Raw genomic sequence first — 26,812 nt, 5'->3', positions numbered from 1 at the left:
CTTTATACACAAAAGCGAAATCTAGGACACATGTGCCTAAGAAGGTCTTCCTAACTGAGCAAGTGAGTTCTATTCTCCAACACAACACCCCTCCAAAATTCAAAGATCCTGGTGCTCCCACGATCTCCTGTGTCTTAGGAAATAATTTCATTGATCGAGCACTCTTAGATCTAGGGGCAAGTGTCAACCTTTTACCTTATTCAGTTTATGAGAAACTTGGTTTAGGTGAGTTAAAACCAACCTCGGTATCCCTTCAATTGGCTGATCGATCTGTAAAAAACACCACGTGGAATAATTGAAGATTTCTTGTCAAAGTAGACAAATTCTATTTTCCAGTAGATTTCATTGTCCTTGATATGGAACATGGCCCAATCCTAATAAACAAATCTCCGTGATCCTTGGGCGGCCCTTTTTAGCAACAGCCAATGCGTGCATCAATTGTAGAACAGGGGTAATGAACATATCATTTGGGAATATGAAGGTAAAATTAAATGTGTTCAATGCGGCCGACCAACCCGCAATGAAAATTGAGTGTTTTATGATAGACAAAATAGATGACCTCATAGAAGGAGATGCAAAAACTATCTCACTATGTCTGGCTAAAGACAATAAACTTAGCGCTTGTTGGGAGGCAACCCAATTCTCTTAGACTATTTCTTAACATTGAGGACAATGTTAGGTTTAGGTTTGGGGGTATTCATCTTAATTTTCATCCCAAAAAAAAAATAAAAATAAAAATAAAAATAAAAATAAAAAATAAAAAATAAAAATAAAAATAAAAAAATAAATAATAATAATAATAATAATAAAATCATTTTTAAAAAAAGAAAAAAAATAAAAAATAAAAATATTTTTTAAAAAAATGTGTTTATTTTCATTTTTTATAAAATAATAAAAAAGTTATTAAAAAAAAAGTTTTTGTAAAAAAAAATCCTAATTTATATATATTATGCGAGAATGATAAACACACAAGGTATATAAAATCTAAAAAAGCCCAATGACTAGTGGGAAGTAATACAAAGTTTAAGTTCTTTTTATTCAGTCTCTCTTAGGGAGTTGTAAGCTAATTAATACTTTGGGAATTCACTACACACTGGCCGACTCTTCTAAGGTCTAGGCTCGACATTATGTTGAGAGTATGGTAGCAACCTTGGACCCTGATGAATCATACTTATCTAATCCAAAAAAAAAAAAAAAACATCAATAAAAATGGATTTAGTCAGGAACATCGAAAAGGGCTACCTATTGTCAAAGATCAAGTGGGCTTGTGATGAGGACTCCGAGCATAAGGTCCGTAGGGGAGTCTTGATGCCCGACACCTTATGCCAACTGGTTGTGAGAGTTGTCGACTGATTGCTCGTTACACGGAGAGAATCACCACAAGAGTAAAAGTGCACAATTTATATACCTTTCTTAAAAAAAAAGAAAAAAAAAGAAAAAAAAATGTTGTATTGACCGAAAAGACAATAGTGTGAAAGCCGTCGTTGTAAAAATTCGAGTAAACTGGAATATTACAGATAAAGCCCGTGGAGGTACTAAAGTAAACATCCACAACTCTCGAAATCCTGCAGATAAGATGATTTTGAATCAGTGAGTAGGTCTTTTCGACCAATCCTTGGAAACTACTAGTATTAACAATATTTTGGAGATCCGAACCCTTAGCTTGTGTACGGTCCAGATTTCACCGAGCACTCCAGTATAAATAAGTCTTACAACTCCCTAAACGGAAACTTAATGACTTTAACTTAGATTGCATACTAATCTAGGAATTTGGGCTGACTTAGTAAATAAAACCGTGTGTGCTTTGAAATTCTTATCATTTATGTATCTTAAATTAGATTTTAATTAAAAAAAAAGTTTTTTTTTTTCTAGCTAGTATGCACTTGGAATTTGAAGTTTCATCAATCGAATTAAAAAAAAAAAAAAACAACAACAACAAATTAATCATAACAATAAATGATATTGAAGTTTGTGGGTATCTTCACTGGAAACCCTCACGAGACTATAACTCGTCCACTAGGGTAACCTAGGGGTTTAAAGCCTTGTTACATATGATAAATGTAACCGCGATGCCTGCGAAAGTGAGTTAAAAATTCTTCTTTTCTAGTTTTATTTTGCTCGAGACTAGCAAAACATAGGTTTGGGGGTGTGAATAAGTGCTTAATAATCTATAATTTAGTTATCTTTCCATAGCACTTATCAATATTTTTAAACTGATAAATATATATTTTACCATAAAATTAAATAAACATTGAAATGAATTTAAAATATGGTAAGAGGTAAATAATTCTTTTCTCAAAACAGACTCTAAACTTGTCTCTCTTCTGGTTATAATCTTTCATGAAACATATAAGTAGGAGATTGTGTTAACCCGGTTTGGTAAACTGATGGAGTTGTAATCAAGCTAAGGTTATAATTAAATGGATTTTGGTCCTAATTAGATTGAAAGCTATAATTAATTATTTTTGTATGAAGAAAATGTTTGATTAATTTTATTAAGTCACGGTCCTGTTTTTAGTTTTGTCGAGTCCGGTCTGAAGCAGTTTAGCAAGAATTGAATTTAAATAACATTGGGCTCGAGACAAGTTCAAGCAAATTAAAGATCATAACCTACCTCAAATCCAAAGCCAATTTCCAAACCAATCCTATTCCTTTCCCGCGACCACTATCCAAGCAATCCAACGGTTCAGAAACTCCCGTCTCCGCATCACGTTTCCAAACTAAGCAAAATAGAGGAGATCCTTGTTTTAAATTCATATATGCCCATTTTCACGTCAAAATAAAGCAAGAAAAATAATTTTTTCCAAAAATTACTGGAATCACTGTTCAGGTGAACAGTGTCCCGTGAAAACACTGTTCATATGAACAGTGTCCCGTGAAAAACACTGTTCATATGAACAGTGTTATAAAAAAAAATAATAATAAAACTAATCCCACTGTTCATCTTCTTCCTCCCTCCTTGCATCAGGGCCGTCCACCTTCCTCCCGTCGATCCCGCGAGCAGATCCGCCGCCCGTGCCAGCCGCATCAGCCGCGTGCCATCCGCCCGTGATGCAGCCCGTTCCACCTCCCAGCAGCCGAGATCCAGCTCCTCCGCCATCAGCCTCCCGTCGTTCCTGCAGCCAGCGAATCAGGCGTTTGTCCGAAGCGTCTTCAACGCGTTCATGGCACGATTCAAGGCTGCAGCGAATCTCCGGCCATCCTTCCATTTCGAACAGAGCCGAGGCGTCCCAGATTTCAGCTCCCAATCGCGACCAGCATCCTGTTTTTCGCCATCACCGTCCGCATCTTCTCCGGATTCAAAACCCCCAAATCACGGATTGACGCCCTTCACCCGAGATCCAGCCATTCTCCCAGCATCACGCCCTCGCGTGCAACAGGAATCAAGCCTCCGCGAGATCGAAGACCTCAGACCACGCCCTGAATCCATCGCTGGGTCTTCAGCGGTCTATAAGAGGAGCTCGGTTGAGAAGAAAAAAAAGAGAGGGGAGACCCCTGTTTCGGTGAAGAAAAGAAGCCACCAGCCGAGAGAAAAGAGAGAAAAAGAAATAAAAAAAGAGAGAAAAAGGGGGGAAAGAGAATATTTTGTGATATATTGGGAATAATGGGAGGTGAAGGCTTTCATTTGAAGACGGAGGGTCTGTCCGGAAACCATGCTCGGCTTAAACGTCCAATCTAGGGCTGGATGAAGCCCTAGCAATGTATCAGGGCATTGTAGTTCTTACTTTTTATTATTATTTTGGAGCTTGTTTTAAATTTTTATCTTCAATGAAATATTTCTTTTATGATGTTTAACCTTGAGCATGCTATTTATTATTCATGTTTGCTAAAGTAGTCTAAGATGATCCATGCCTAGGAAGATGAGGTATGCTGCACCTAGATTAGCATACTTAGGTAGACACTTCATGCTATACCGAAGATGGATCTTCCTAAAACTCTTTATATTTTTATTTTTAAAAGGCTTGTAGCCAATATTGCATGCCTCTCCAAAAGATAAAAAAAATATTAAAGAACACAGACCCTGATACAATGCTATGTGGGTGGATTCCAAACCCTAGATCCATTTACTCTGATAAATTCCAATTCACACTCATAGTTTAATTTAGTTTATTCGAATTAGCAAATTCTTCTTCTTGATTTATTTTTTAAAAAAAAATAACTTGTCTCCAATCCCTGTGGACCGACACCCGTAATCACTATCCCTACAAGATACGTGCTATTGCGTGGTTTATTTTCAAAATTGAAAGAACCGATCAGCCATGATCACAACTCCTCCACTTGAGACTTGGTTAAAAAAATAGGAGCGATCCGAACAAATATGTATACCAGCTCCGATATGAATCCACCAATCAAGTGCTTGTAAAAGTCATGTTAACTTCAGGAGGAAAGGAAACAGATCTGAAAGCTATCTCAGAGGAGCCAGCGCTGGAAGTCACCATGTTGACTTGAGCACTGGTTGTGTGTGGACCCTTCTTCTTGGATTGAAGAGGTGCCAGTCTTCTTATAGAAGCACTAGGGAGACAAATGGTTGGTCTGACCACACATATAACAGAAACGGACACCACCATCCTCTTTCTTTTTCTTCTTCTTTTGCTCCTGAGATTTGCATAGGTTTTTTCATTGTGGTGGTTAGGATTTCTACGGTTGTAAGGTTTATTTTTGTAATGCTTATTTTTGAAGGGTTGGTTCTGATATTTTCTAGATGGGGCCTCTATATTATAAGCATTATTCTTGTGTCCAGTAGAGGTTTTACTCCTGAGCCTATGCTGTTTTTCTATTCTAATGGAGTTTAAAATTGGGTTAGGGTGAGACCTCCTTGGGTATGGCTCAGAGTCTTAGCAAATCAGACCAGAAATTAGGTAGTTTATCTATCAGACAGGCTACTTGGAATGATTCATCCAATTGGTTCCATTGCACTAAGCTGGTTGGATTAGGATTTCAAAAATCATGGATTTGGTCATTCATAGGCTTTGAGTCCACCATCCTAAAGTTATTGAAGTCAGAGGCCTTGAACCTCTTCACCCTCGCATCATCAAGACCATATTTGCTTTCTAGGATATCCCAGAGTTCTTTGGCACTCTTGGTTGGTAATAAATGTCATACAGCCTTCAGAAAGGGCACTTAGGATTTCATGGATGTAATGATAGTCTATTTCATCAGGTGTTCTAGAGGGTGTGCTGGTGGAGGCAAAAGGTTCAGTGTGGGAGGAGGATGAATTCCGGTTTGAGTTTTGGCGAGTAGCATATCGTGAAGTAGTTAGATTGGACCTGTTATCAACTTCAGTGGTGCTCTCACCTATGGCTGAGATCAACCCTAATGTGTGAGCTAGAACCGCATTTGGTTCTGCCCCTCCTAAAGTTATGGCCATCAAATTTTTTTCAGGTTTTGGCACTAAGGTGGTCACTAGTATTTGAGGCCATAGGTACAAGGTTATAGAGAAGGAACATAAACCTGAATAAAGGCAAAAGTCTATGTCAAAAGATTGCCGCTAAAATTTGTATTGAATTTTGAATGTCTAGTTGATATATCCAAAAAATAATAGCCAGATTAGCTCCAGATTGGTGGTGGAGCACTAGGCTCACTTAAGTACCAGCTTTTTTTAGGTACGTATGCCTTTTTAACAAACTTTTCTTTGACACTATTAGTTAGTGGAAATAATCACTAGAAATCATACAAATTTAATTTTTACAAAAGTCTAAGTGCAAATTTAAATTTGTTGTTACGAAGTAACCAAATTTTCAAAATTTTCCGTTTGAATTTTCGAATTAGTAATAATTGATTACTAATTTTGTGCCAGTAAATCAAATATTGTAATTGAGATCTAAAATGTCAATCAATGAATTATAAGATTTATTATTTATTAGAATAATTAATTACTAATTTTGTGCTAACAAATTAAACTATTTTAATTGAGAACTAAAATGTCAATTCAATGAATTATAAGATTTATTACCTTATTAGAATAATTGATTACTAATTGTGCTAGCAAATCAATTATTGTAATTGAGATCTAAAATGTCAATTCAATGAATTATAAGATTTATTACATTATTAGAATAATTGATTAAGATCTAATAAGCACTCGAAACCTCGCTTATTGTAGAACCCCTACGCCTTCCTTCCTCCCTGAACGCTCCCTCTCAGACCCAGAAGCTGCTAGATCTCGGCACCCCGTCGGTGTCGCCGAAGTTAGATGCTCGTAGCCCCTCCCCGAAGCTAGGTAAGCTCCCGACCACCTCATTTTTCCTCTTCCCTGCCTTCTATCCTCCCAATTTACTCGGGATAACAGAGAGAGAGAGAGAGGGAGGGGAGAGAGAGAAGAGAGAAAGAAAAAAAGAAAAAAGAAAAGAAGAAAAAGAAGAGAGGGAAGAGGGGATTTACCTGTGTGCGACTGCGAGCGTCACCGACGCTGCTAGTCCTCGTCGTGGGCTCTTCTTCTTCCGAGCTCTTTCTCTCCTCCACGGCAAGAAGAGAGGGCCGGTCGCCGTTCTCCCGAGCTCTCTCTTCTCCACAGGAGGGAGAGAGGGCTGGCCACTGCGGCCGCTGCAGGCACGGCCGGCCTCAGGCCGGCCCCCCTTCCGAGCCCCGGCATGGGTCGCCCCCACTCCCCCCCCCCCCCCCCCCTCCTCCTCCTCTATGGTCACGTGAGAAGAGGGGAAGGGGAGAAAAAGAAAGAAGGGTGGAGGAGAGGAAGACCCGGGAAGAAGAGAAGAAAAAAAAAAAAAGAAGAAAAGGAAAAGGAAAAGAAAAAGGAAAAAAAAAGGCCCATGTGGGTCAAATTGGGTCAACCTTGCGTTCTATTCATTGCGGGCCCAACTTGGGCCCAATTTAGCAATGTTAAGCTCTATTGGGCTATGCCTTTTGTGGGCCATGTTTGGGCTCTATTGGGCCGGGTCCATTGCGGGCCAACTTTGAGCCTGTTGAGCCGTGTTTGGATTTGTTGGGCTATGTTTAATAGTATTTTGATTTTGCTTAGCTTTGAAATTAATAAAAAAATTAATTCTATTTAATGATATTTAAATAGATGCACCTAATAGGAAGATAGGAAGGAAGAAGTCTAATCTCTCCGCTACAAAAGATGGTTCGCTGTGTTGCCAAACTGACAGACGATCTCATGGTGGAGATCCTTTCTCGGTCTGCCGACCAAGTCCTTTTTCCGGTTTCAATGCGTCTCCAAGTCCTGGCTCGCCCTTTCCTCTGATCCCTACTATCAGAATAACTTCCCTCGTGCTGCATCTGGCCTCTTCGTCAATGTCCCTTATGGAGACATGACCGTTTACAGGCATCGGAGGCGTATCCAATATATTAGCCTCTCAAACAACGATGACGATCTTGCCATCGACACCTCTCTCAGTTTCTTGCGCAAGTTATGGAATATGGAGGTGATCAGCTCCTCCAATGGGCTGCTCCTCTGCCGCTCGTGGGTCCGAGAAATCGACTCCATATCTCCTCTAATCTATGGCGACTTCCACGCTATATCCTCTACGTCTGCAATCCCGCCACTAGAGAGTGGGCTGTCCTCCCTGAAGAAGATGATATCTACGGGTACCTTGCTTGGGCTTCGAACCTCGCCTCTCCCACCACTACCATGTCCTCCGCTTCGGCGGCGACCGACGACGGGATCCCTAGGTTTAGGATCTTCTCGACTAGGACAAACCAGTGGGTGGAGAGCGAAGTCTCTTATGGCAGAACGGTATAACAGCCTACAGGCTACTTTCACCAATGGGATTTTCTATGTTGCATACGGTCTAAACCAAGTCTGGGGAGTTGATCCAGAGGGAAAGGTTTGCCACAGAATCGAGCTGCCTGAGTCCGATGGCATGGACTGTCTTGGACACTCAGGGGGTTATTTGCATTATATGCTGCGAAGCAAGGGTAAGATAAAGGTGTGGATGCTTAAGGACTACTGTCATGTCGATTGGATCTTCAAGCATTGCATTAATGTCAGAGCTATGTTACAGAAACATGGATCCCTGAAACACCTTATGTTTATGTCACAGAATTTCATCCAGATTGTGGATGCTATTTTCCTTCGAATAGATGACAACATCTTCTCATATCACTTAAATAGTGGTAGATTGGAAGAAGTCTACAACTTGCCTGATACAAGCGGTCTAGAATGTGTTGCGTATTCACCCACTAATCGAAGGGGTTTGGCGATGAGGTTGTCTGATGGGATGGACGAGGGACAGGCTTATGCACGACTCATGGCAACAGAACATAACGTGTTAGAGGTTCGTAAAATTTACTATCTATTGTCTTTTTGTTTTTAGAGATTTGAATATCCTGCCTTCATGGTTTAATTGTGAAGACATTTATCAATCGTGGAATATATGTTGTTATATGTGGAATCAGCTCACCTATATCATCATTATTGTTTTGCCTGAGAAGGATTAATAATTTGACTCGGCCTTCGATTGATGCAGGAGCATGAGCCCGAGTCATGATGGACGTACGTCGAGTTTGGATCCTTACTTTGAGAGTGCCCGAAAAACCCATTGAGTTTATGGTTTTCAGCATTTAATTATATTGGATTGAGTCTATTTTATTTTGGTCAATTAGGTCATACGAGTCTTTTTATTTTGGGTTTATTTGATTTCTTGTTTTGAGTTTGTAATTTGTTAATTTGTGTTTGATGATTGAGTCCATTCCAGTTTGGTGCGCGCATGTAGTTTGGGTTCATTTATGTTTTGTTGGCTAGCTTATTTGCATTGGGTCCTTAAATTGGTTTGTAATTGCTGAATTATGTTAGTTGTGATTGAATCCTTATCATTGAGTGCCATGTGGCAATCAGTTGGCTGAAGATTAGAAGGTGTGGAAGAGAGATTCATGCCGCACAGAAGAGTTCTGCTTTCACTAGGAAATCTTCATGTGTGATAATCTATCATTGCTGATTTTTAAGGATTCTCATCTCCATAATTTGGCATTCCTTTGAGGAGTTCTACGTGGAGATCTCATCTCCATAATTTAACGACACATGAACCGAGCACTCCAGCGACCTTGTTAGCTTGATGTGTTGGTCATGCTGGTTTTCCACAGCAACAGATTGGCACTAGAGAAAGGGTCATGATCCCATCTTTGCAAAGCTGACCTATTAGCAGATAGTCTGCAGCCATGAAGTCAAGGAGAATGCAAGCAACACCAACAACTGCCCAGCAGAATATATCCTTAGAGTCTGACGGCTCTCCATAGAGCCCTTAGAGGGATCCTCTTCTGCAGGAGCCATAGCCAGAGTTGCCAGTTATGAATAAGCAGTTTCGTCTACTCATGTAGTAGGTTCAAATGTTGACCATAGCCATTTAGAATCTCGAGCAGATAGCTACTAACTAGCAATAGCAGACTCGTGCATCGAGTAACAAGGTGGATCAAATACAAACGAGTCACCATACTCGTTCTCAAAGTCCAAGATGAGTCCAAGATAAGCCCGACTTAATTTTTGGTATTATGAAAATACAAAAATAGTATTAAATATTGATGATATCATATTTTCTTAAAGTCAATGATCAAGCGTAGAATATTATGAAACTCATGATTTATTGCAAAATAATGGTTTCCTTCGTATATTAAGAATAATGAATTATTTATATAAAAATGAACTCCATATATTTACGAAATTTATATTTTGTTATGAAAGAAATAATTTCATAATTAATTTACTATTAAAGGCTTATTTATACACTACGAACTTTATAAAACCATTTAGTATTTTATTCGTATATGATTTAATTAAGAAAATGTAAGTTAAAAAAAATTGTTTTAAGAACTATGGCAAAAAGACTCACAAATAGCTATATATATCCCTTCAAAGTGGGGTAGATCGATATCCAGTTCCATACAATCCTACTAGCAGGTAATACTAGTTGGCATACGATCCTGCTAGCGGGTATAGTAGTTGGCATACGATCCTGCCAGTGAATAATAGTAGTTAGCATACGATCCTGCCAGCGAGTAATAATAGTTGGCATACGACCCTGCCAACGGATAATAGTAATTAGTATTTTGATGATTACGACTCTATTACGGGTATAAAAGCAATCTTAGTATTTAGTCTGAGAGTAGTAATTTGATCGATGATATAGTTAAATAGTAAATATTTTATGATCTAATACTACACACCTAGAACCATGTTTATGACATATTGATGATGTTGCATGCATGATTGACTTTATGACTTATTTTATTATTTGATACTATGAAATATTCTATCTTGCAATAATTATTATTTTTACTTTATGAAGCATCAATTCATACAAAAACTTATGCTTGATCCAATAAGATAGTAAAAGGTTTACTTGCTGAGCTCGATCACTTATATATCTCTATTTTTATTTTTTTCTCTCCAGATGAATAGGATCGAGAGGAACGAAAGATGGTCCAGGCTTGGAGTTCGCGCTAGTAAACTTGACAATTTTGTAGAAAAATTTTAGTATTCTAAGTTGACTATAAATTTATAGTTAATGATTTTCTAAATTTTGAGGATTATGGGTTGGTATTTATGTTTGGATTTAGATGTTGTAAACCAATATTGGTTCCATTTAATGGATAATAAAATTAAACTTTTATTTATTATATTTTATTTGAGATGAACTTGATAGCTAAATATAATGTTGGCTTCGTGTTATCTAGGGTTCTATCCCTCGATAGCATGATCGTGTTATATTCCAAATTTCAGGGGGTGATAGATGTTGCATACCTGAGGTCCTCCGGACTACCCCTTTATATGGAAGAGTTTATTTTATCGTTTATCTGGGTTGATGTGATGTGCACCAGTTGCCAGGCAGCGGCCAGTCGTATGTTTACGATGCGAGCATCATTTCGTATGGGTGGCATACTGACCATGCGCCGAATGTAGAGCAGTAACAACTGTCGATTGTCGAAACCATCAGTTTTTGCCAGTACGTGTCGATTGGCTCCTCAGCTGGTCGACTCCTCGGCTGGGGCTGAAGTTGCTCACGTCAGTTTATGACCGAGGTCAAGGAGGTCGCACTACAAGAATAGTAACTTTTACCGGCGCTTTTATTGGCCTTTACCGATGCTTATTAGCGTCGGCAAAAACTCCACCAACGCAAAAGCAAGCGTCGTAGACGCATCGATGATACCTGAGTGGGGAAAGATTTTTGCCGACGTGCAAGGAAAGCGTCGACAAAATCGGGTATTTACCGACGCTTAGGAAAGCGTCGGTTGTAGATCCTTTGCCGACGCGAATTAGCATCGGCATAGACTACCACTTTGCGTGGCGGTATAGATTTTTTGCCGACGCTTATAAGCGTCGGAGAAAGTCTTTCATACGGTGCCAAGTTTGGTTTTTAACGACGCTTTAAAGCGTCGGGAGTGGGATTTTTTTTTTCAAAAAATTATTAAAAGAACACATGCGTATTATAAATCAACATTTACGCCCAATATGAAACCTGCCATTACATTTACATCAACACAAAATATTCAGATTCATCAAAATATTCATCTTGTCATATATGATTAATAAGTTTAGAATTACAATTTCTTTGAAAAATATAAAAAAAATACATATAAAAACTCCTTAAATAACAATCTAAAAGGTATCAGGACCGGATTTAGCGCCATCATCATCTCTACGAGCTGTTGAAGTATCAGGAATCTACAAAAAAAAAAAAACTTTAAAAGTTAGGAATATGAAAATCATTAACTCATGCAAAATAAGTGATAATTTATGTAAAGTCATCAAATACATATAGTTATTTACCTGAGGATGGAGAAATCGCTGTAACATAGATGAAATATGCTCAAGCTGAGACTGCCAAAGTTTGTTGGTTCTGCTTCAACTCTGCCAACTCTGCTTGATGGCGATTCTTCATATCTTCAATTGTGTCCGAAGTCTACTAACTTCTGCATTGGCTACTGCCTTCTCCAGTATTTCTTGGATATATGCCCACTGCAGACAAACTGAGTGGGGTAACTCCAACGCCATAACCTCTCACTTACCATAATGCTCTGGGCCCAATAATTCAGCAAGCACTTGAGCTTCGACATGACTGGTCGTGTCGGATGATGATGACTCTCCGACGCGCTCTGAAATAAGAGTTGTTGCCCTGTCCTATATTCTCAAAAGAAAAAAGTCATATTAATGTATGCCAATAATAGAACTAATAAAAATATCGTTGAAAGATTCAAAGATGAATACATACAACTATATCTCTTGACTCCTCCCGAACAAAACTGTCATCTCGGTGGGTGTGAGTCATCTTATAAAACTCCACCTTACTAGGCTTCCTCCCATTATCATCCATCTACAACAAAAGATATATTGGCAAGCTAGTTATCATAATACATGCTATATGATAGAACAATTTAAAATAGTTTCAAAGAGTTTCAAAAAAAACTTACGAATTCAGCTCTACGTCGAGCATAACTCATCGAGCCTGAAGTATGAGGAACAGTCTGAGAGGCTCATGCAGCTCTACCAATGTTGGAATATGTCTTCCCAAAAAAGGAATAAACAATATAAAATTTGTAATCTAAATTATTAGTAGATACACAATAAAGGTATTGAAAAAAATATACACAACCTGAGCTTTGTCGAAAAAACCAATAGTGGGACAAGCTCCCTCCACTGATGAGGGATTACATCAGGAGGACAAACACGGGCAACCTCCTCTTCTGTCATACCATCGTGCTTTCCAGTCCGCCTTTAACTGGCCCTATTTCTTTCCACTTGCGGTTGACGGACTTCAGCACCCAATCATGACTCTCTTTAGGAGCAAAAACTTTTTCTACATCAAAGTAATTAAAGAATGTTATAACAATGTTAAATCAAAAAATAAAATTGTGATAGTAAGCAAATTCAATTCTTTACCTCAATAACTTTAAGAAGCTCAACCTTATACGAAGGAAGCATTTCATTCCATTTCGTATAGTTGAGCAGACACAACTGACCCTTCCACACAAACCGATCCTAGAAAAGTCGATAAAATCCCTGCAGCCCTCTTGATGGGTTGCCCTAGTTCATTGCAATGTACCACGATCTTTTCATCCTCGCGTAGGCTCCACACATCCCGTTGCTCGAGTGGGTCCTTGTGTCCTCACTCTCCCCAGTCTATCTATAAAAATAAAATAAAATATCCATTAATTAAACATTAAAGGCAAATGATTTAATATAATTAGATTGTAAGAAAAATTAATATATAAAATTAAATCAAATTATCCTGGATGTGCACGTCATCCATGTCTGGACAATCAGCAGGTGACACGTGCTCAGACTGAGACTCGTGCTGAGTATGAGACTCATGCTGAGAATGGGACTCGTGCTGCTGGGGCTCGTCGGGCTGCTGGGACCGTAGGGACTGATCGGAAGAAGATCCAACGGATGTGTGCTGAAACTCAACATCTCTGAATCGTTTTCCTCGCGGCATGTTGTTATCTAGCAATCCTATAATCACAAATATCCTTTCTATCGCCAACATGACATAAGGCAAATGGCACAAAGAGAGATTGGCACAATTCATTGTGTTAACAAGATTGGCACTTGTTTTTATTAATTCTCCTTGTCTCGTATTGCTGGAAAGAGAGATTGGCACAAAGAGAGATTGGCACAATTCATCTTTGGATTTTTCTTTTATCTCGTATTTAGGCAAACAAGATTAGGGTTTTATTTTCCATATTGAGATGATCCTAGGTTTTAGCATTGCTGGAAAAAAAAAATTTAAAAAAACTGCATGCACAATTTTGACAAAGATGGGAGCTTTGTTAGCATTTCCCTATTTAACAGGCAAATGGAATGGAATGATTCATGAGAGCCGAAATTTGGTAACCTGGTTGCTGGCATTTATTTGTGATCTTCGGGGTGTTTTTGGTCTGGGCTGGGTCATTTAGCTCTTACCTTTCCCGGACACCAATTATGGAAAGAGGTTGATCACCCATTGCAGGCGAAAACAGTGAAATTTTTCTGTCAGCTTGAGGCTGTCAGTCGCCTATTTCTGTAGGATGGAAAGGTATAGTTGGGTGCATGGTTGGGCATCCACTCGATCTCTAACTGCAACATGGTAGCATTTAGCATGCACAATTATAGGAGATGGCGTGCAAATGCGAATGAATACAGTAGGGCAGTTGTATAGTGTGTAGTCCCTGTAAGATGTCCATACTGCAAATCACCTTTTAATTTAATTATGGGTGAGGGTGAGGAATCTGATTCCATCAATTACTTGTATCACCACCTAGGATACAAGTCTACTAGATACAGTCAGACACTTCGGATATGTTATCCTAGTATGGCATAATAGTGCATTTAGACACCAACAAAACTAAGAAGATATCAAGAATTCAAGGATTTAAAGTACATTTTCTTCATTAGATAAACATGCAAATAATTAGTTTTTATTTAAATATAGACATACAAATGGTCAAGAAGAATAGTGAATTTGTACAGATTTGGTTATAGAGCTGTGACTATGAGCAATGATTCTTATAGAAGCTAATTCTGTCATTCTCTTGTTTTTGATTTCCACTTTTCTTTAGTGGTTCTCTTTCATTAATCAGACTGTTTTTATTCTATATTCTCTGACTTTGCCGCAGGCAGCATGCTCTCCTTTTCTGCTCCAGCTCCCTGTTTTGTTCTCATGTCATGTTTCAGAATGGGATGAGTCAAAAAATGGACCAAGACAAATGAGACATCTATTGTCCTAAGTGTCAGGTATGCTGGCCCATTCCACAAAAAAACCAGGACAACTTGCATGGTATTTACAATTAAAACCACTACCTTAATAGTATATACATGAATCCCTCAGTTTGATGAACCAAATCTTGACTATACAACAATGATGGCATATGATAATATCACAACTAGCAATGGAATCATGTGCCACATGATTGAAATAAGTAAACCAAAATGGTAAGTCATGTTGTCACCACTGTTAGATGCATCTTATGCAATTGAATCAGCACCTCTACTAAATTACAACGAAAGTTAGACTCCAAACTCGACATAGGAACCAATATTAACACTGATCATTCTACTGTGGCACTATCCAGCTAGAATACGCTATGTTTTATATATGCTAGCTCTTTCACAGGCAAATTAAAGAATATCTATAAAGTATTTTATTTATAAAGCTAGCTCTTTCACAGGCAAATTAATTTTTTTTTTTTGGAGGGAAATATTGGAGAGAATGTTACTTTATAAAGCTAGATGTTTCTATTTGAGTTTAATTGTGTTTCTTTGGATCTTCACAGATGATTGTTTTATGATTATGCGATCCATCTCTTGCCTCCTATGCTCATTGTCCGGTGGTTCCCTGACTCCATTCCTGCTTTGGCTTCTTTGGCTAAGGCTTCTTGTGCCCATTTGTTTCTTAATCTTTGGTATTGAGATTACCATGAAGTCCTCCACCTCTGTTAGAATTTCAGAAAGTTCTAAGGTTTGGTAGATTTCATTTCCTTTGAATCAATTGCAATTACTTATGTGTGCCACAATAACTGTATTTACTAGTTATTAGTGATGCGAAACTTTTTTCAAGTTTCAAAATTTTAACTTCCGCAGGAAACATTACAATGTCAACTTGACAGGAATTGAGGTTGGTGGGACTTTTTCTAAGGCTTCCTACTTATTTATTTGACGATGGAGCAAATAAAGGTGCCATTATTGACTGTTGTACAACCTTGGCTTATCTTCCAGATGCAGTTTTCAAGCAGTTACTCAATGCGGTGGGGGATCATTTTCTATTGTATTTGTGAAGCCCAATAGTCCCACATCGGAAAGTCTCGTTCCAGAGCTTGGGCATATGAGGCGGGTGTCTCCTAATCCTGCAGACGCGTTTTGGATGGAAAACAAAATCGGGGAGGGGTGAAGGATGCTTGCGTGAAGCTCCAGAACCGGACAATATCTGGCAGGGGAGCCTCGTGTTTCCCCCCTCGTGGCCCCCACGTGGGCACTAGGTGCCTCCACGTGCTCCGCGGAAGCGGGGGCGTGACATTTGGTATCAGAGCTTAAGATTTAGGAATCCTAGGGTTTAGGCTCGAGTAAGCCTAAGTGGGGAAAATCACTAAACACGAAAGATATTAAAATGTTGTGATTAGCATATGAAGGATGCAAAATTTTCTCAATCTGATAATCTTGATGCTGGAAAAATGGTGTAGGTTGATATGGCGCGAGGGGCGTGGTCGGGGCGTGCTAGAAGGCCGACCCGATTTGCAGATGGCTCCACGGCTTGGGCACCCTCTGGACAACAGGAAGGTACCTCATCCACGCGGACTCGGGGTGTGCCACAGCAGGAGCACACTATTGACCCTACTGGCAGTACTCCAGAGATGGGAGCTCCGGAGATTGGGACATCCCGAAGGACCAAGTATTCAGCTTGAGGAGACGATAAGTGCTTCACAGTTGATGCAAATGATGGTGCAACAGCAAGCTGCTGCCAGAGCAGACATGATGAGGATGGTAGAGGTGCAGCAACAGTTCTTGCAGCAACAGTTGCAGCAGCAGCAAGCAATGTATCAACAACAGCAGCAGCAATAACAACAATTCCAAGGCACTACAACTCAGTCGGGAGCACCGAGTCAGTCTGTTGGATTTTCAGAGGTATGCACCCCCCAGCATTTAAAGGTACGGCTGACCCGATGGAGGCTGAGAGCTGGCTGAAACAGATTGAGAAAGTCTTTCAAGCTCTGAGGTGCCCTGATGAGGAGAAAGTCCTTTTTGCCACCTTTATGTTACAGGGTGAGGCAGCTGACTGGTGGGAAATGGAGAAAGGGAAGCTTGGTCCGGAGTGATGCCCCCTTCATTTGGGAGGAATTTAAAAAGGTTTTCCATGAGAAATATTTTTCCCAAGGTATCCGATTCCAGAAATATAGGGAGTTTGACCGACTGGAGCAGGGTGATATGACGGTTGCTCAGTATGCAGCAAAGTTTGAAGAGATGTCCCGATATGCTCCGACCTTGATATCAGAGGATAGTGACCGAGCAAGAAAATTTGAAAATGGACTCAGGGGACGGATTCAACAACAAGTCGCTGCTTTTGAACTGTCTAGTTATAAAGATGTGGTTAACAAAGCCCTGGTGATAGGAAAAAGGGCTTGACAACGCCCATGCTGCCCGAGAAAAGAATATGAAGAAAAAAGTTTTGATCTACTGATTCTCCGAGCCAAAATAGTAGACCCTTCAAGTCAAAGGATCAGAGACTGAATCAAGTTGTCACCAGAGACAGAGGTCAAGCCCGAGGTGCCATTAGATGCTACAGATGTAGAGGACCTCATCTTAAGCGAGATTGCACTTGGATTGGAGGACATGTTTTTCTTGTGGTCAAGAAGGGCATAAGGCTGTTGTATGTCCTAGTGAAAAAGAACCGCAGAGGCGACAGGCACCTCAGTCTTCTCAGAGAGCCCCTATAAACCGAGCACCTCAGGAGGGACAGCAGCAAGAGGGAGGGCAGCAGAGGCCTAGGACCCAGGGCGGGTCTATGCACTCACAGAGCAGGATGCCAAGGCCTCTAATTCCAGTGGTGACAGGTAATAAATCCATCCCTAATATTTTCTTTTGTTGGCATATCATAAATTTGGTTAGGTTATATATGTTGTGCGTGTATGGATAAAGATTGTGATTAGGTGTCTTGTAACTATGTACAGGAATGATTAGGTTAATGTCATATGATGCAAATGTTTTATTTGACTCTGGTGCTACCCACGCCAAGTGGAGATGTCATATTAGTTAATTTAGTTTACAAGAACTTTATTTTGGGCGTTGAGGATAGGGAAATGAATGCAGACTTGTTGGTCTTAGAGATGAATGACTTTGATTTGATTCTTGGAATGGACTGGTTGGCAGCATACCATGCTACTGTTGATTGTTTTGAGAAAACGATCAAGTTTCAGATCCCTGGTCAGCCAGTGCTTAGGTTGGTGGGTAGCAAGTCACCTCATCAAATGAAATTAATCTCAGCTCTACAGGCTAAGAAGCTTCTCGCAAAAGGTTGTGAAGGATTCTTAGCTGCTGTGTTAGATACCCAGAAAGAGGAGCACAAGTTAGAGGATATCCTTGTCGTGGCAGAATTTCCAGATGTGTTTCCAGATGAATTGCCAGAATTACCCCCTGATAGGGAGATTGAATTTTCCATCGACTTGATTTCTAGCAGTGGTCTAATTTCAAAGGCTCCATATCGAATGGCTCCAGCTGAATTAAAAGAGCTGAAGGAACAACTACAGGGGTTACTAGATAAGGATTTTATCAGGCCTAGTGTTTTCTCCTTGGGGCGCTCCTGTATTATTTGTGAAAAAGAAAGACGGTAGCCTCCGACTCTGTATAGACTACCGGAAATTAAACAGGGTGACAGTACGGAATAAATACCCACTGCCAAGAATTGATGACTTGTTTGATCAGCTGCAAGAGGCTTCAGATTTTCTCGAAGATTGATCTTGTTCTGGCTATCACCAATTGAAAATAAAAGCAGCGGATGTGCCCCAAGACAGCTTTCAGGACCAGATACGGGCCATTATGAATTTTTGATCATGCCTTTTGGTTGGACAAATGCACCGGCTGCCTTGATGGATCTTATGAATCGGGATATTTAAACTTATCTGGATCAGTTTGTAGGTTAGTGTTCATTGATGATATTTTTGGTGTATTCAAAGAGCTCACAGGAACATGAAGAACATCTAAGGGTAGTATTGCAAATTCTTTAGAGAAAAGAAGTTGTATGCTAAGCTATTAAAGTGTGAATTCTGGTTGGATAGCATTTCTTTTCTTGGACATGTAATCTCCAAGGAAGGTGTCTCTATTGATCCAATGAAAGTGGAGGGCAGTAGTTTGGATGGTGTAGACCTACCAATGTGACTGAAGTACGCAGCTTCTTAGGATTGGCTGGATATTATAGAAGATTTGTTGAGGGATTCTCCCGTATTGCCATGCCTCTAAGTCGCTTGACTCATAAGCAAGTAAGTTTGAATGGACAGATGACTGTGAACAGAGTTTTCAAGAGCTGAAAAAGCGTCTGGTGACAGCCCCAGTGCCTAGCTATTCCATCTGGGACAGAAGGCTTCACCATCTACAGTGATGCATCTCGTAAAGGACTTGGGTGTGTTCTGATGCAGAATGGAAGGTGATAGCTTATGCCTCTAGACAGTTAAAGTCATATGAACAGAATTACCCTACACATGATTTGGAGTTGGCTGCGGTAGTTTTTGCTCTGAAGATATGGAAGCATTACTTGTATGGAGAACACTGTGAGGTTTTCACAGCTCATAAGAGTTTGAAGTATATCTTCACACAGAAGGAGCCGAATTTGAGGCAAAGAAGATGGGCTAGAACTACTGAAGGGATTATGACCTGACTATCAGTTACCATCTGGGGAAAGCAATGTAGTGGCTGATGCTTTTGAGCAGAAAATCCTCAAGTGGGATGGCAGCATTAATCACTACACAGAAGCATATTTATTAGATTTGGAGAGATCAGGGATTGAGATACAACTACATGATCCTAAGGTACATTTGGCTACCCTCACAATGCAGCCTACTCTGATTGAAAAGATCAAGATGTCTCAGAGAGAGGATCCAGAGTTACAGAAGATCAGAGAAACAATAGAGTCAGGTGTGCAGTCAGAATTCCGAGTGCATGAAGATGGCTCTTTAAGATTCGGGAACAGGGTATGTGTGCCAAAAGTAACAGAATGAAGAAAGAGATTCTTGATGAGGCTCATAACTCAGCTTATATAGTGCATCCAGGTGGTACTAAAATGTATCGAAACTTGAAGGAAAATTTTTAGTGGAGTGTGTTGCCCAAGGTGACAAGCCAAGAGGGGGGGGGGGTGAATTGGTTTTCTCTTAATTTTAACTATCTTACTTATGTTAATTGATGAGTTAGTGGAATTAAACAAATCACAATACAAACAACCAAGAAGTATAGTGGTTCGGGTGCTCTCCTAAGCACCTACGTCCACTCCCCAAGCGACCCCTTGGAAATTCACTATAATCCGCGGATTACAGTTGGATTGTTTTTCGGGCTCACAATCCAAAAACCTTTACACTTTGGTTTTTCGGGTTTACCAAAAACCTATTGTTGGTTTTGTTAGATGTATGCCCTAGAAGCCAATTTGGCTGACACATTGTTGATCTAGGGACATAATTTTGTACTTGACTATTTATTATTGAATAAATAAAAGGCATCTTTTCATTCATATTGTTTATGTGTCTATGAATCGTCCAAAAAATTAATAAGATGATGATACATATTCTCAAGAGTTGAGAATTTGAGCCATGTATCATTGGTGATTAATTTCTAAATGCTCCTGATCAATGGATCATTACGAGGACGGTGATCGATCCGATCAGTGCACAGATCACTTTCCTTCTGGATGGACGAGACTTGAGTCCACAGTGTAGGGACACTGAAGTGATAGTGCAGGTGCTTGTTAGAGAACAAGGGTACTGAGCGTGACCAAGATAAGAAGTCACTTGGATGTCTATCCACTCGTCAGTGACTTGCTTGATGTTGCAGTAGTGTGACTGGTCCTTTGACCTGTGGTGCTTCGGCTACTCACAGTAAGGTTATTGTAGTTTGACTGCACACATACATGGTCTCTAGCCATATGGGTCCATGCAGTGTAGATTGGCTGCAGTAAGTTCACTGTAGGAGTAGGGTATGCACCTATAAGGATCTATCGACCTTGATAGAAGAGGAGTGATCCTATGTGATTTGTTAGACTGAGTTCTAAGACCTTGGCCAGGGCAGTAATATAAAGTGGAGAAAGAGTTTTCCACTATCGAACTCGAGTCGAATAAATCTTGACATATGACAGACGATGGGGTTTGACGAGTTGTCCACGACCTCCATCCTGTAGGGATCCACGATAGTAGGACTGTATCACACGTTAACTGCACCTAGAGGTTCATCATTCCATTCTACTGGGTAGCCACTACATGCTGCTAGGTGTCACTGGTGGATGGTGGGACTCATAGGGATTATCTTGATGATCGATAAACCCTAATGAGTTGAGTTGGAATCGTTCCAACCCATTGAAAGGAGTTTTCAATGATATTGAGATAGAGATCACAATATATCTCACTACCAGTCAGAATAGAACCTATGGGGTCACACACACTAGAAGTACTGACCGATCCGATGGTTGAAATCGTGATTAGGAATCACAAGTAATCAATTTGATTGATAAGAAGTTGAAGAAAGGAACAAAGGGAATTAATTAATTGGACTTGAAACAAGAGTCCTACTTCGGGTAGGATTCCTAGAGTCCTAATTGGATTAGGACTGGAAATCCTAGTTGGAGTAGGACTGGGATTCCTACTTGGAATAGGATTCCTACAATCCTAATGAGATTAGGAATTTTGAATTAAAATTGGATTCCTACTTGGAGTAGGATTCCTAGAAATCCTAATTGGATTAGGACTTCGGATTCAAATAGAGTCCTAATTGGATTAAGAACTAAAATTAAATACATCCTAATTGGATTAGGATTCCTTAAGTCTAAATTAATTATTAATCTAATGAATCAACATGACTCCTAATTGGATTAGGATTGAAGAGTTCAATTGAGTCATGGTTCATTCAAGTCCTAATTGGATTAGGACTAGCATAGATTGAACCGAAAATTGGCTAATCCTAATTAGATTAGGATTAAACCATGAGAGAGGCACCTAATCCTCTTTGGAAGAGGATTAGGCTAACCAAGTAAGAGGGGCATCAGCCCCTCTCCAATTGGTTAGGGCGACAAGAAGAGAGAAGGGGCCGGCGCTCCAAAGAAAGAAGGTTGTCAAGGGCTCCTAACTTGTAGGAGCCCTTGATGCTTATAAAAAGGGACCTAGGGCCGGCGCCCTAGGAGTGTGCTCTCTTCCCCCTCTTGCTGCCGCCACCAGCCCCTCTCCTCTCTTAGTTCAGCCGCAAGCAAGGGAAAAGGATCTCCAAGTGTTGGCGGCCTCCTCTCCTTCCCTTCCTTCATCCAACGCAAGGAACAAAAGAAGGCTGCGTGGGGTTCTTTCTTCTTCCTCATCTTCATCCTTCTTCTTTCTCCTCTCAAGCACAATCAAGGGTTGATTGAAAGAGAGGAGATCAGCCATCAAAAGAAGTCTTTGCAAGGGAGCTAGCACCCCCGGAAAGACAAGAAAGATTTGATCGGTCCTCTACTTCGTGTGGATACCCGTAGAGGCCGGACGTTTGAACGGCTTCAAGCGAACCCTCTTCCAAAACCACGAATTCAGATTTGCGGTGATCATCTACCCGCGCAAGGTGAAGATTTGATCTTCCTAATAGTTTTTAAAAAGTTTTAATTCTTACCTAATTACGAAAGGTCCCGAAACAACGTTCATTGCGATGAACGTCGATCCCGCACATGCCTCTTCCGCTGCCATCTGATTTAATTTTTGAAATATCAGCGGCATGGGCGGGTTTCCAACAGTGGTATCAGAGCCTAGGCTTCATAGATTAAGGTAAGAATTAAATATCTAAAAAGGCATATTAGATCTGAAAATTGAATGATCATGCATGCTGAAAAATTCTGCATGCAGATTTTTCAGGGGTGCTGATTTTTTTTTGCATGCTGATTTTTATGTGATAAAAAGATGATTCTAAATGTATTGTTAATGGGATTACAAAGTTTAGAATCATGATTAGCATGATCAGCGACCTATGTCATGATACAATCAGTTAGTTTTCAGATCTGAAAATTATAATTGTTGCGTACGGTGATGATCATAGGATTCAAACCCTTTTGGTATCAAATTAATGACCTGCGATGTGATCTACGATGTCATGTAATTTTTCAGATGCTTGCATGCATCTTATTTGATGTTTTGAGAGGCCTGCGTGCCTCCTAAAAGGAGATGTAATTTATTTTTATTTTTATTTTACATCTGGTTGTATTTCTGTGATGTGATGTACATCAACGGTCAAGTTGAAGCAAAGGCATGAGATGAAAGGTGATCTAAGCGGTTGATGGCGATGGGATCAAGAGTTGATCAAGGATCGAATCAAGGAGGCTTGGAACCAATTCAAGAGTCGAAGACCACTTGATCGATTTGATGTGCATGTGCTTGTAATACGACATAATTAGAATCCATGATCATCACCTATTTAAAGTTTAACTTTATTTGATGCTGCGATTATAACTGCCTGTGATGTACCGTTTGCATGAGATGTGAATGCGAGTCGGGTAGATAGGTTTACATGTGATGTAGCAAACCTAATTGAGACCTAAATCAAAACCTCCTCAATCAAGTCGAGAGTGAACCGACATGAGCAAGTCATATTAGATTAATTGATCTAATTGGTGTCTAGGAAAGCATGAAAGGTGGTTACTTAATTAGGACCTTACTCTCTGAGTAAGGGGAGCCTCCCACCTGCTTACCTGGCCAATTGTTCGATTATCTCTTATGAAGGGCTCAAGTTGCAAACACTAAGACCTGATTAACCAATATTAAGTCAATAGGTCTTCCACTGTAGTAGAGCTGCTAAGGCCTTTCTGATGTTGATTTGTCTCGGCTGGATACAGTGGTCAAGTTGCATCGGGGGGCTGGACCTCTCTATAGACATGAGATGTTGTAGGATAAAGGTGGGGTTGGGCACCAATAACTGTTAGGTGAGGACCCAATGACGACTTTATTCCTACGGTTATACGGTGGGTCTGATTTAACTAAGAAATGGGACCAATAACTGTTAGGTGAGGTCTTCATGGCTTAGAGACCAAGTTACACTGCACCATGCTTGAGAAGCATTGTACAAGAGTTGTACACTCATCCATCTATGTGTCACCAATAACTGTTAGGTGAGGTGGCATGTAAATCGGTGGGACCGCAGTACCCACTAGAAACCCTAGTCGTGTGGGATTTCCGTTTCCCTACCAGGGGAGTGTGAGGGATTCGAGAAAATAGTGGGAGTTACATTTGTTCTAAAAGACCTTAGAACAGATTAGGATCAAGTACAAAAGTCTAACTAGAATCTTTACTCTCTGCAGATACAATGTCAGCTTCAAACCCTTTGACCCGTATTCTTGAGACCAACCGACTGACCGGAACCAATTACAAGGACTGGCTTAGAAATCTCAAAATTGTTTTGGACTGTGAGAAAATAGGCTACATACTCGATTCAGATATCCCCACACTACCAACACGTCCTACTGATGTTCAGCGTGAGTTGCATAAAAAGTGGTTGGATGATGAAATTAGAGTAAAATGCTATATGATGGCATCCATGTCTAATGAACTCCAATGCCAGCATGAAAATATGAAGACTGCTAGAGAAATACTGGCACACCTGCAAGAGTTGTATGGTGAGCAGAGTCGCACAGCTCGTTTTGAAGTGTCCAAGAGGCTTTTCAAAACGAAGATGCGCGAGGGGCAGTCTGTCCATGATCACGGTCTGACCATGATCAAGGACCTGGAGGAGCTTGAGAAGCTCGGTATGGACATGCACAAGGAATTACAAGTGGATTTGATCCTACAGTCACTTCCTGATTCATTTGGTCAGTTTATAGTAAACTACCACATGAATAAGATTGAATGCACTAAGACTGAACTAATCAACATGTTGGTAACTGCTGAGGGAGCCTTGAAAGGTTCAAGGGGCAATGTCCTTGCTGCTGAGTTGACTTCTGGTTCCAAGAGAAAGTCTACTTGGAAGAAAAAGAAGCCTGCTAAGAAGCAGAAGAAAGACAAGAAGCCAAAGAAGGAAGTTCAAAAGAAAAAGGCTAACGACAAAGGAAAATGTTTCCACTGCAATGTCGAAGGCCACTGGAAGAGAAACTGTCCTTCATACCTCGAGAGCCTGAAGAACAAGAAAGGTGACACACCTTCAGAAGGTATAGACTTGCTCATAATTGAAACTAATCTAACGGTTTTTTCTACTTCTAGTTGGGTTATAGATTCTGGTTCTAGTGCTCATCTGTGCACTACCATGCAGGGTCTAAAGAAAAGTAGAAGGATGGCGGAAGGTGCGGTAACCCTTCGGGTTGGCAACGGGGCAAAAGTTGCTGCTGTGGCTGTGGGCACCTACCATCTGCGACTACCGTCTGGATTTAGTTTAATACTTAGAGACTGCTATTATGTACCTGTTGCTAGCAGAAATTTGATTTCTGTTTCATGTCTAGCACAGGAAGGTCATGTTTTTACATTTGACAAAGACTGCTGTTCTATTAATTTAAGAAATAAAATAGTCGCACGTGGTTTTATGATTGACAGTCTCTATCATTTACATATGGATGTATCTGTGAATGTTACCGAGCAAGAAGTGAATGCCAAAGGATCCAAGAGATCCAGGGATGAGATAAACCAAAGATATTTGTGGCACCTCAAACTTGGCCATATTGGAGAGGATAGGATGAACAAAATGGATAAAGATGGGCTTCTCGGCTCATTGACTTCCGAGTCATATCCAGTTTGCGAGTCCTGTCTTCAAGAAAAAATGGCTAGACTGCCCTTTGTAGGACATGGGGAGAGGACCACTGAATTACTTGCCCTAGTACATACAGATGTATGTGGCCCATTCGATGTGCTAGTCAGGGGACGTTATTCTTACTTCATTACCTTTACCGATGATTACTCACGGTATGGGTATGTGTATCTTATGAGACACAAGTCTGAATCTTTTGAAAAGTTCAAAGAGTTCAAGAATGAAGTAGAAAAACAAACTGGAAAACCTCTTAAAGCTCTTCGATCAGATCGAGGAGGAGAATACCTTAGTGGGAAATTCCGGGACTATCTCAAAGAAAACGGCATAGCCTCACAATGGACACCTCCGGGTACACCTCAACTCAACGGAGTGTCAGAGAGGAGGAATCGGACCCTATTAGATATGGTCAGGTCCATGATGAGCTTCACTGATTTACCTATGTTCCATTGGGGAGATGCCTTACTCACAGCGATGTATTTATTGAATAGAGTTCCCTCTAAATCCGTTCCTACCACACCGTATGAGATATGGCATGGTAAGAAACCAAGTCTGGGTCATCTCAAGATTTGGGGATGTCCGGCCCATGTCAAGAGACTACAGGCGGACAAGTTAGAGGCTAGGACCATAAGTGCTCGTTTTATAGGATATCTTAAAGAGTCATTAGGATACAATTTTTACGTCTCAGAGGATCACAATGTGTTTGTGAGCCGTCATGCCATCTTCTTGGAAAATCAGTTTATCCTTGATAGAGGCAGTGGGAGGAAAATTGAGCTTGAAGAGAAAGTCTCTGAAAAGCAACGAGTCATGGATCCTATTGAACCCATTCATACAGAGCCAGTACACGATGTCCCTCGACCACCTCGTAGATCTAGTAGGGTCTCCCATCCTCCCGATAGATACTTAGGTATACTTGAAGAGGATACCAAGAAAATGTTCCTAGTGGGAGATAGGGATCATACACAAGATCCCAAAACCTACAACGAGGCGATATCTGATATCGATTCCGAGAAATGGCTGGAAGCTATGAAGTCAGAGTTAGACTCCATGCATTCCAACCAAGTCTGGACCTTAGTAGATCCACCAGAAGGTATTGTACCTATTGGATGCAAATGGATCTACAAGAGGAAGATAGGTTCGGATGGAGAGGTAGAGACCTATAAGGCAAGGCTTGTGGCGAAAGGGTATAGTCAGCGCGAAGGCATTGACTATCAGGAGACCTTTTCACCTGTAGCCATGCTAAAATCCATCCGAACATTGCTTGCCATTGCAGCATTTCATGATTATGAAATCTGGCAGATGGATGTGAAAACTGCTTTCCTGAATGGACATCTTGATGAAGATATCTATATGGAACAACCTTTGGGTTTCACTTCCAGTGATGGAGATCACAAGGTCTGCAAGCTGCAAAGGTCCATCTATGGACTAAAGCAAGCATCTCGGAGTTGGAACACTCGTTTCGAT

Source organism: Phoenix dactylifera, unplaced genomic scaffold, assembly GCF_009389715.1.
Source record: "Phoenix dactylifera cultivar Barhee BC4 unplaced genomic scaffold, palm_55x_up_171113_PBpolish2nd_filt_p 001572F, whole genome shotgun sequence".
In the NCBI taxonomy this organism is placed as follows: domain Eukaryota; kingdom Viridiplantae; phylum Streptophyta; class Magnoliopsida; order Arecales; family Arecaceae; genus Phoenix; species Phoenix dactylifera.
This window is presented reverse-complemented; position numbering follows the sequence as displayed.